Below are 11,309 nucleotides of genomic sequence, written 5' to 3'. Positions count from 1 at the left end.
GCTCCGGGGGAAGACTGTTTCCAATACGGACACAAAGCATTTTGCACCCTCCTCCCCTCAAAAATATGAACAGTCACCTTGCGTTTTAGCGAATTATAAATAGATATCTATCATAGTGTACGCTGGAAAATTATATCAGTTTGAAAAAAAAATGGAAGAAAAATCTGTCAAAATAAATCCTATGTAGGCCTAAATATTGCCAGGGAAATTGTTCTGCACTGAGAAAAAAGAATGGGTTGCTCCCTCAAAGACACAGCTTGACATTGGACCTCTGTCTTTGAAGGCTCATCAAATGTGACAAGAGAAGAATAGGAGTTAAAGGTCACTAGGTTGTACAGCCCCACAGGAAAAGTTTCCTCATGCAAGTTACACAAGGTCTGTTTAGGCCTATGTTCTCTTTACATTATTTTGGCAAAGTTTTCAGATGAATATATTGTGTTTACTTAATTGGATGTATATATACATATATCTAAACCTATTACCACTGAGTGCAAATGTGCCGTGCATATTTAAATAAATGAGGAAAAATACTGGCTGCAGCGCCTCCTTTTGCTTGCGACAAAAATAAATGTGGATAAATATAGATAAAATGACCACAAAATAAATATGGATAAATACAGACTGAAAGGTCAAAAAAATAAATACCATAAAACCCGAAGCCCTAACTATAAAGCAAACCAAGCTGGTAAGAATGATAAATGTTTCTGCTGCTTAAGCAGCATTGATAAATGTTCTCACTATTTTAATTAAATGTTCCTTATTTACTGTAGCCAAAAAAAGCTAACAGATTTCTTTTCACAACCAAAAAACGTGTTCTCACTGATTACTGTAATTGCTAACTCGTCGGGCTGATTCATGCATGATACTTTATGTCATTTGGCCCATGGAGCCTTCTTGCCATTTTTATTACTGCAGAATGTAGCACCCTCAGGAGTCAACTTTTAAGTGAAGCTCTTCTGGGGATGGCCAATCAGACAATCAAGTCAGACATCTAAGCAGAGGGCCTCCATTCTATCTGATCATGATCTTCAGCGTCTGTTCCCAAACTGCTGGCTTCGAGGTTTAGCCCCAAAGCAAAGATTTCTTGGATGGTGGGATTCCCATAGTGATTTTCAGTTATTGCCTCTGTGACTAGACACAATGGATTTCCTCAATGCCACTCCCTGAGGAGTCCTTGTGGCATGAGCTTACCAGAGTGGATCACACATAGAGGATCAGCCCAGCCACCACTTATGCAGCAGGTCAGGCCCTGCCTGTTTTAAATGCCCTGCTCTGAAGTCGATTTCTGCAACAGTCATGGAGTGTGGACCAGTGTACAAAACTGGGCTATTGGTTGAGGAATTGAAACCCTACTCAAGGAACAACTCCAGTTTTTTCTTAGCAAATCGTTGAGGTTGTAGGAGAAGAGTCTTGGCACTCCGGGAGGCTCTGCTGCCCACAGAGAGCACCAGTTTCTGGGCTAGGTAGTGTGGGGCGTTGAGGTAGAGGGCCTTGTGCGTCATACAAGTGATTTTTAGATGAATTCTGGCTTCAAACGGTATCCAGTTGAGGGCTCTCAGGTCTGGGGATATGTGAGCATTTCTCTTAGAACCTGTGTTGAGTCTCGCAGCTGAGTTGATCGTGGCTCTCAGAGGGGCTGTTGACCTTAGGAGGCCGCATAAGGTTACAGCCCCATATTCCACGTGGGGGACTACAAGGGCTTGAACTGCTTGTTTGAAATCGTAGGCGGGTAGAAAGGGTTTCAGTTTTCGCAGGGTCTTTAGGTGGAAGTTGGCTCCTTTTGCCACAAAAGCCATCAGGCTTAACTCAGAGGCATGTGCTAAGTATTTGTGCAGCACACAAATAATAACAAAGTGAAAACAAAACACAGGAAAACCCCCAAACCAATTTAGGAAAATATAGAAAGTTTTTATGAATAAAATGACATCAAAACAAGTGAAATCTAACCAGTGGAACACGAGTTTAGAATTTGTAAAGCTTTTAGTGAAAACTAGAACCTAAAAGATAAAAGTCACAATTACGGGCATCTTGTCATGCAAAACCGTGCCAAAGTCAAAAGTTATGGCCAACTGTGAAGGTTCAGATATATGAGGGGGATTGGGCCCGATTTCGGCTTACCTTCAGTCTTAAAAGGTTCCTGAGAAGATTAAGTTCCACGGTGAAAGGCAGCTGGTGGTGTCTAAGGGGGACACATCATTGACCGGGAGCCAGTGGACTGTTGCGATAAAGGTTTCTGCGCACGGACTTTGACACTTTTTGGAAGTCAAAAATCTCCATCAGGATGGGGCTGCAGGCTGTAGCTGACGAAGGCTTCACGAGGCTGGATACCTTTGTTGAGAGGTCCAGCTGAACAGGATTTGATGCTGCAGAGAAGACCGAAGAGGGAGCTACTGAAAAATTAGGCTGACCGGCGTTGCACGTAGAGCAGATCGGCAAGCAGATATGTCTGGGTCTCCTGTCGGTACTCAGGCCACTTTTTGGTGACTTTTTTTAAGTCCCAATTGTTGTCAGGAGAAGCAACTTCAAGGTATCTGGAACTTGTTATGTCCATGCAGCTCACAGAAGAGGCCAGTGGCATAGCCCTTGGAGTCACTCTTTGTAGACCTGGGTTTAAGAAGCACAACAGCCCTCAAATAGCAGATCAATCTTCTCTGAGAGTACAGGGAAAGCTTCAAGCAGCAGGGCAGCCCTCTGGTAGCAGCTGGGCAGTTCTCTCAGGTACAAGGCAGGCCTCAAGTAGCAAGGCATTCCTCTGAATTACAACTATGTCTTTCTAGAGGTCCTCCAGAGGTCCAGGAGTATACTAATGAACTAGTCTAAGGGTTGAATATTAGAACCTCGTGCCATACTTTGAAGTTGGGAATACTTCTAGAACTCCCCCACATCTGTATCAGGGAAGTTCCTTCCTTCCCATGCCAAGGAATCCAGAAGTTTGAGGTGATGAAACGCTGGTATCAATTTCCTTTGTGTGTGTGCTAGACAAACCCGTTTGTAATGTAAGTGGAGCTCGGAACAGCTCTGCTCCACCCAGCCTGGTAGGCTGGCACATCCTGCCAACATCTGGTCACCATTTGTCTCACTGTCGATACACAGACTGCAGGCACCCTATGGTTAGGACAAGAAATTACAAACTTTCTATAAGTTGAATTCAAGAACAGGGGTTGGGCTAATAATGTGTGAGCAAGGCTAGGCCGCTAGAAACTTAAAAAAAACTGCAATTGCCAGTGCTGACGATCCATTCACACATTCAATTTTACTCTTCATGATTGCGCAAAGGAATACCTGCTACCACTGTGTATCATCTCTATATTCAAGAAACATTTAATAATTTTACTACTACAAAACCATAGACAGTTGACCAACAAACATGGAAACCATTATATAAAATTCTTCAATGAGGGTCACCCACATAAGACTTAACAAAGCATATGACTGCTACCTGAAAACATACACACAAAAACACTTACCATTTGTATATAAACAACACGTATCCTGGCTCTGAATTTGATCCACCACTTTAAGGTAAATCTATTTTTTAACTAGCACCAGCCTGTTTGCTTGAACCTGAGATGTAATCTCAATTTACATAAAAACAGGCTATTAACAGGGAGTTATCTTTTATGCCAATCTTTCTCCTTATTCCCTGTGCATCAGTGATGTCTCTACATTCACTTTTTGGTGTTTAAACATTGTTGATGCATTTTGAACCAAATGTTATTTGAGGGTTCTCCTCAGGACCCAGAACTACTAGACACTCAAAGTGACCTCTTGAACGAATCAATGGGTCATGTGATTATACCTTGTGTATGTAAATTCTGACAAAATTCATTCCAAACAGCTGCGGACCCACTGTCATCTCTGTGGAATCAGTCTTTCTCTGTAAACCGGAAACATAATGATTCTTCCTTAAAGCCTTTCACAGTAAACTCCCAATTTCACTGTGCATCCCACTCAGTCGGAATCATGGCAGGTGGTAGTCCGTGTTATTTATTGAAGCCTTTCGCCGGAGAATGTCAGGTCAACTGTGACTGGCACTCGTTTAATTTCATTTCAGCTAGATCTTCCCTTCTTTGAAAACTTGCAAAGAGCCTATCACCTCCCAGTATAGAGCATGAGCCAATCAGTGAGATAAGGCGTGCACAGTCAAATTAAATGTGTGAAAGGATTGTCAGCACGGGCAATTGCAGTTTTTTTTTACTTTCTAAAAGTGATATTTTCAGAATTGTGACTTCAAATCTGGCCTTACCATTAAAGAGAATTTTAATTGACAAATCGTCTGAAACCAAAAAGGACATCTCTGCCTGTTCCCAATAAAAAGTTATCTTATGGGAGAGGTAGGCCCTGCAGTAGTGAAAAACTCATTTAAAAGTTTTTTCACTACCAGCACATGCAAAACTTAAAAGTATATGTCTAACTTTTTAAATACACTGCACCTTGCCATATGGGCTGTTTAGGGCTGCCTTATGGGTGCCTTATGTATTAAAAAGGAAGTTTTAGGCTTGGCAAAAGGTATATTTTATCATGTTGAAATGGCATTTTAGAACTGCACAACAACTGCAATGGCAGGCCTGAGACATGTTTTAAATGGCTACTCAAATGGATGGCACAATAAATACTACAGGCCCACTAGTAGCATTTGATTTACAGGCTATGATACATGTTGTACCACTTTGCAAGAGACTTACAAGGAAATTAAACGGCCAATCCGGAGTAGAACAATTTTACTATGTTTTAAGAAGTGAGTACACATACTTTACACTTGTTAGCAGTGGCAAAGTGCACAAAGTCCTAAAACCAACAAAAACAAATTTCACCCAACAGGAGGGGAGAAGGAAAATGTGTGGCGAATGAAAGCTGAAAGTACAGACCTTTAAACAGAAAAAGTCAGAGACCTCTGTAGATGGTCAGTTACTGGTGATTGGGACACCCTTTGGCTGTAATTAGAGCTATACCCCTAGAGAGGATTACTGTTATACAGCATACCAACTTCCATGCATCCATCCCCCCAACCACATCTTATCACTGTAGATTTTCAGGTTGGTGTTCATATCCCCCCTCTACATATATCAATATTGCACACAATGGAGATTTACCCCTTTGGTTCTCCACTTTCCCCAGATTGTAACTCTGATTTTATATGCCTTAACTCGCCAGAATACTCTTGTGCTCTATACTTTAGCTCACTGTTCAGTATGCCTCGAGATATGTACGGGCTGATACGTTATTGCTGTTCGTACAATATGGCAAAGACTATATATAGCATGACCCTATTACTGTTTTATATCACTGTATTATATTGTGTTAAAGTTTGTATTCATGTATCTATGTACATAAACAAACCGTGACATTTTGCATTTTCCAAGTGTGCTGCACAAGGCAGCACACATGAAAAAAGCACAAACAAGGAGAAATAATGCATTTCTCCTCGCTTCGTCAACTGAAGACCTGGATCTACCTGGTCTTCATTTTGGCGCTGCCTCCTATGTACCCCACCCTTGTACATAGGGGGCAGCATCAAAATGAATGGGTGTTGCGGTGGAACGCCCACCACAACACCTACTGCCCTCCCCTTTCACGCTACCAATAGTGTGAAAGGGGTCCTTATGTACAAAGCAGAATTAAGTCACATTAAGTGGCTTAACGTTGCCTTGTACATAAGGCGCGCCCCTATAGCCACCACAACTTCGGTAAAAGTAACATTGTGGTGGCAATAGCGGCTTGCACATATGCCCCCAAGTATCAAACAAAGAACAGGTGCAGCAAATGAGCCATGTATATTCTGCATGAGAGTGACACAAGTAAGGTATGTGGCTCGTAGTGCATTTAGGAGCACACAATCACAAATATATTAATAAAGCATGGTGTGATAGTGCACTGTTGTTTACGAAAATCACATTTTCCATGATTTCTTTTTAAAACATACCCAATATGTTGGAATAGGATTTTCAACAAATATTTATCATTTTTGCATCACCAAGAAAATTTTCTTGATTTGTTTTGATCCTATTAAAATCTTTGCGTCCATCACAATTCAGAGTTTCAAAAAATGTGTCTCATGTGTGCTTTCCTAATGGCTCATTTATTTTGAAATATGTGTGCAGCTCATTTACAGGTATTTAAATCTTGTTGTGTATTAAAATAACATTGCCATCCCACAGACTTTCCTTTCACACTCCCCCCCCCACTCCAGCAAGATTGTCATATGGTTCACTTGACACAATTTCCCCACTTTGTAGTCAGAGAAAGAAAAGAAAAGTAAACTTGCATCTCCAAGTTGAATGAATCAGAGGCAATTTGTCAGAAGACATTTGACACGTAACAGATGTGGCAAGATAAAAACAAACTTTAAAGGCCTCTTTATTGCTCATTCGCCTATTGAAATCCAGACTGTTTATTTTGGGGATGCTTCACCCCCGTCCCCCATCCCTACTTTCAGGGCGCTGCATTCCGGTGTGACTGTTACAAAGATTTGAATCAACAATTAACTTTAAATGTAGATTTAGTACAAACCTAATTTTACCTAAAACATACCATGCCATTAAGTCTCATGAGTCTTTGCACATGGAGGCACCTGAAATTTCAACACAGTTTGCTAATTTATTGCAGAGCTGTGTAGACCTGGTTCCTCTTGCTCTACTCAACATTCCCATGAACTCAGCTGAAACAAAAGGGTTCTCCTCAGGTACCAGGTGTGCCCTCTTTTGCAGGTTCTATAGGAGTGAATATTAGGCTCCCGCCTCTGGTGCCACCTTCAGGCACTTAATATTTCTCTTGTGTCAGGAGAATGGATGGCAAAATGCCCATTAGTCCACAACTCGAGAAAGACAGTCTCAGACTATCTCCTTATCCATTGTTCCCTGGTCGCCTCACATAGTAATCAAGGTATGCTGTACAATGTGGCGACGAGTATGGTAGGAGAGGGGGATAAGATAGTATTAAAATACTAACTCTATTTTATGTGACCCGGGCAACTCACGGTGGCTATCCTAATTAACACTATTCTTTAGCCCTGTCTGGTGAATAATGACACCTGCAGCAGGACTGGTAGGAATCCAGTTTGACAGCATCTGGAGTATGGCTGTAGAGTTTCATCTTGATGACTGCCCTCTAGGGGGGTGGAGCAGAATCCAACTTTTTACTATTCATTGTGGTTTTTCCTCTCAACGCCAGCATTTGGAGGGACATTTTTTTTTCAAACACAAGCCAGTAAACCTCAAGCATCACGCTATATTGCCCACGTAAATGCATGATAAAGTTATGGCTGGCATTTCTTGTTTAGTGTTGCTTTTCTTACACACTAGTGCACTTCTAAACTTCTAAACAACCTGCAATCAAACTATATACATTGTTGGAGCCGTGCATTCTGTGGCAGCCTCCTACGCGTACAGGTGACAGCGGTTTTGTGTAGTTAAATTGATATCGTTTTGAAGCTTTGCAAGTTAGGTGCTAATATAAGTACACTCAAAAGAGAGTCCTTCAGATTTTCAGCAGAAAATATTCAAGCACAGCCCACAAGAGACAATAATATTGCTATGATTACGTATGGTAATCCCCATTACTCTTAGTCCTACTCGTCCTCGACCCAGTCATCACACATGAGGTATTCCACACGACAGGAAACAAAACAGGAAACGCTTTTAGACTCCACCCACCCTCCTGTCAGGTGCTATAACACACCTCACCACCAGAAGCAAATCCTGATGTACCAAGCACCAAAGGCCTGGAAAGGGAGGGCGGGCGGGTTGTATGACTGGGTCGAGGACGAGTAGGACTAAGAGTAATGGGGATTACCATACGTAATCATAGCATTACCTCTACGTCCCTCGTCCTCGACCCAGTCATCACACATGAGGCATACCAAAGCAACGCCCAAACAGGCCTTTGGCAACCCACACACAACAAGGCACAGACCAGACACAAAGGAGTGCAGCAAGACAAAGTTGCAAGAAAACAACAGAATCACAGCGGAGGGGAAAATCCCCACAGCCAGCAACACCCCACGACCAAAAACAAGTCCGGTCAGACAAGGCACAACCCCACCAATAGGGTCGCACGAATGCGGACTCGGAGGCCCAGGACCCAGCCCGACAAATCCACTAAGAGACACACCCAGGTAAACAGCCCAGGAGGCAGACACGCCCCGAGCGGAACGCGCCAGGACACCCGTCGGACTGGGCAAACCAGCACCAAGATAGGCAAGAGCAAAGACCGCCAGAAACCAGCGATCCAAAGAGAGCCAGGAAGCAGCCGTAGCCAAACCAGCCAAGCCAAATGACACGGAGAGAGAGGCAGAAGAGCGAAACACCCCAGAACGAGCCACAGAAAGTACAAGGCACGGTCGAGGCCAAAGGAAAGAACAGAAAGCCACCAGGCACGACAGAAATTCAAGGCCCACAGACTCCAAAGGACAAAAGGGGAAAACTGTAAAACCCCCAAGACCAAGGAGACACCCCAAGGGGGTGCCAAAGAGCGACCAGAAGGAGAAGAGAGAAATTCCGAAAAAGGCAAGAAAACCAACAAGCCATCAGAAGGAAGAAAGGAAGGAATCCGGGACCCGGAAGGCACGGAAAGCAGCCCAAAGGCCCAGCAAGACAACCAGAGGAGGAACACCACCTCAAAAAAGAAGACCAGCTCTCCGAAGAGGAAGACAAAGTAGACTTCCCACGAGAAGCCCGCAGCACCAAAGCAAGTGGTCGGGCAGACCACGGGTCCCAAGAGACATCCGTCCAACCCCCAAACCGCCAAGGAGAGGGGAACCAGAAAGAGGGACGGAGATCACAGAGGAGAGGGGCGACGGGGCAGAAGCCAAGGAGGCCCCATCGCCAGGCCCAGCAGAAGAGGAAACCAGGACCACCTCGGCCAGCGAGGCAGCACTGCCACCACCTGAGCCCCCTCCCGCAGAACCGTCAGCAGAAAGGCAGGAAACAAAGGAAAGGGAGTAAAGGCACAGAAAAACCAGGGAGGCCAAAGGAGAGACAGGGCATCCACCCCCCCTGTGCACACCACTGGAGACCCGGAGTAGAACAGGGGCACCAGGGCATCGGACCCCGAGGCAAACAAGACCAGAGCCGGAGTCCCGAACCCCAGGCAAAGCTTCCGAAAGGGCCCGGGAGCCAAACACAGGGACAGAGATGAGGGAAACCACCGACTCAGGGAGCCCGCCACCACATTGACCACACCCCCAATGAGTGGAGTAGACAGGGCCAGAAGAAGAAGCTCCGCCCAAGCCGAGATGGAACAAGCCACCAGATTCAGGGAAGAACCGTGGGGCCTCCCCGTGAGATTCAGAGATGCCACAGTCACTGCGTAGCCCGATCGCACCATGACATGGCAACCTTCCAGACGAAGACGAAAATAACGAAGCGCCCACTCCACTGCAAACAACTCCCTCCAGTTGGACGACCTGCGAGACTCCGACGGGAGCCAACGCGCCAGCACCACCCAACGGGCCAGAGTCGCGCCCCAGCCCGAGGTGCAGGCATCCGTGGTCACAACCAGAGGAGGAGGGAGACGAAACAACATCCCCACGGAAAGGCGGGAGGGGTCCAGCCACCACGGAGAGCAGACACAACATCCAGAGACCTAGGAACAGGAACCGCAAAGTCCAGGACAGTAAAGGGGACCCACCGCTGCACATGCCACAGCAGAGGCCGCAGAGGAACCCAGGCCCAACAAAAATTTCCAGGTCCGTGGAAATTTGAGCCCAAGACCCGCCGAGGCAGGGAATTGAACCCTGGTCCCGGGCTAGACCCCCGCATCAGGGTCTGACGCTCCAACCATGGAGTCCACTGAAAACAGAAGCAGCCATGTGGCCACGAACCTCCAGCCACTGAAGGATGGGAGCCGAGGCTCGGGACAACAAGCACCACAGCAAGGAATGGAGGCGACGAATCCGGGCGTCCGGCAGGAACACCCCGCCCAACACAGAATCGAACACTGTACCGATGAAGGTCCTCCGGGTCGCAGGCTCCAGGCGACATACAGGCAAGTTGAACAAAAACCCGTGGTCCCTGAGCACAGACACGGACAAGAGAAGGTGGCGAGACACAACCTCCAGGGACGGAGCCTGAACCATCCAGACACCCAAATACGGGAACACAGACACCCCCAGGAGATGTAGATGGGCCACCAAGGGAGCCACCACCATGGTGAACACCCGGGGGGCGGACCGAAGACCAAAGGGGAGGACGCAGAATGGCCAGCGCTGATCCTCCAGGCAGAATGCAGGAAATGCCAAACCGTCACAGCCACCGGGACGTGCAGACACGCATCCCTGAGGACGAGCGTGGAGAACACCCAACCCGACAGGACAAACGGAAGAACCATCAGGAGGGCCTCCATCAAGAACGGGAGCATCCGTACGAACAAGTCCAGACCCCGTACAACAAGGCCAGGTGGCGGCATCAGCGAGAACGTCCCAAAGGGCGGTCCAGTCAGGAACGCCGCGGACCAGACCCGGCACCCCTCAGGGACCATGTGTATACTTTAAAGGAACGCTCCACGAATTAGCGAGGCAACCTTGCGCAGGGGCCAAGCAAATCTTCTCTGTATCGTTCCAATCATAGTATATGTGCTGCCGAAGCGAGCACTGCAGAAACACCTCCAGCGAGACACCAAACAGACGGGCACCAGAGAAAGGCAGCCGCAAAGCCAAGGAACGCGGGGCCGCGTCCGACATCCAATCCCGCAGTAATAGGACACGGTGGGCAGCAACAGAGGAACCACAGGACACAGCAGAAGCCCACCATACAGGAACAAAGGTGATGGCCGACAGAAACACCACCAGGTGCTCCATAGACTCCAGCAACTCCGGACAACTGGCACCCTTCTGCATGGACGAAAACAGGGACTCGAAATCGGCCAGCAAAGACAGGGCAACGTACCCCCAAAAAATGCCAGAACGAACAGCCAGATAAGAAGCGGCAGAAGACATCCACAGGGCAGAAACTACCCACTCGTCCACACCGTCCCACAGAATGTGAACAGCAGCCATGGAAGGACGACCCACAAGACTGGCCACCACAGAGTCCACAGGAACGGAAATAGGCAAAGTGTCTGCCAAATCCCATAACGGAGAAAGCAAGGACACAAACCAGGGCATGGAGAAAGATCCGCGTCCTTGTACACCCGCAACAGAACCCAGGACACAAAAGAGGCACCAGCAGAGAAGAGGCAACAGGCCACCAGTGCAAGAGAACATCCAGAGAAGCGATGGGCACAGATTCTTAGGAAACCCCACGGCAATCCAAACATGGGAAAGGAAGACAATCAAGAGCTCCCTGGAAATGGACAAGCCCCGCAGCGCAATT

General features: G+C 46.7%; 1 non-coding gene across 1 annotated transcript; it reads right to left on the bottom strand.

The window, feature by feature from the left end:
- Positions 1–10,482: 10,482 nt before the first annotated feature.
- On the bottom strand, positions 10,483–10,589 carry LOC144801102 (U6 spliceosomal RNA). Its single transcript, XR_013604978.1, has one exon. It is a non-coding gene; the product is annotated as a U6 spliceosomal RNA (small nuclear RNA).
- Between the last annotated feature and the right edge of the window lie 720 nt (positions 10,590–11,309).

This window comes from Lissotriton helveticus, chromosome 12 (assembly GCF_964261635.1).
Source record: "Lissotriton helveticus chromosome 12, aLisHel1.1, whole genome shotgun sequence".
Taxonomy (NCBI): domain Eukaryota; kingdom Metazoa; phylum Chordata; class Amphibia; order Caudata; family Salamandridae; genus Lissotriton; species Lissotriton helveticus.
The sequence above is the reverse complement of the archived record's forward strand: the minus strand, read 5'-3'. Positions and strand labels throughout refer to the sequence as shown.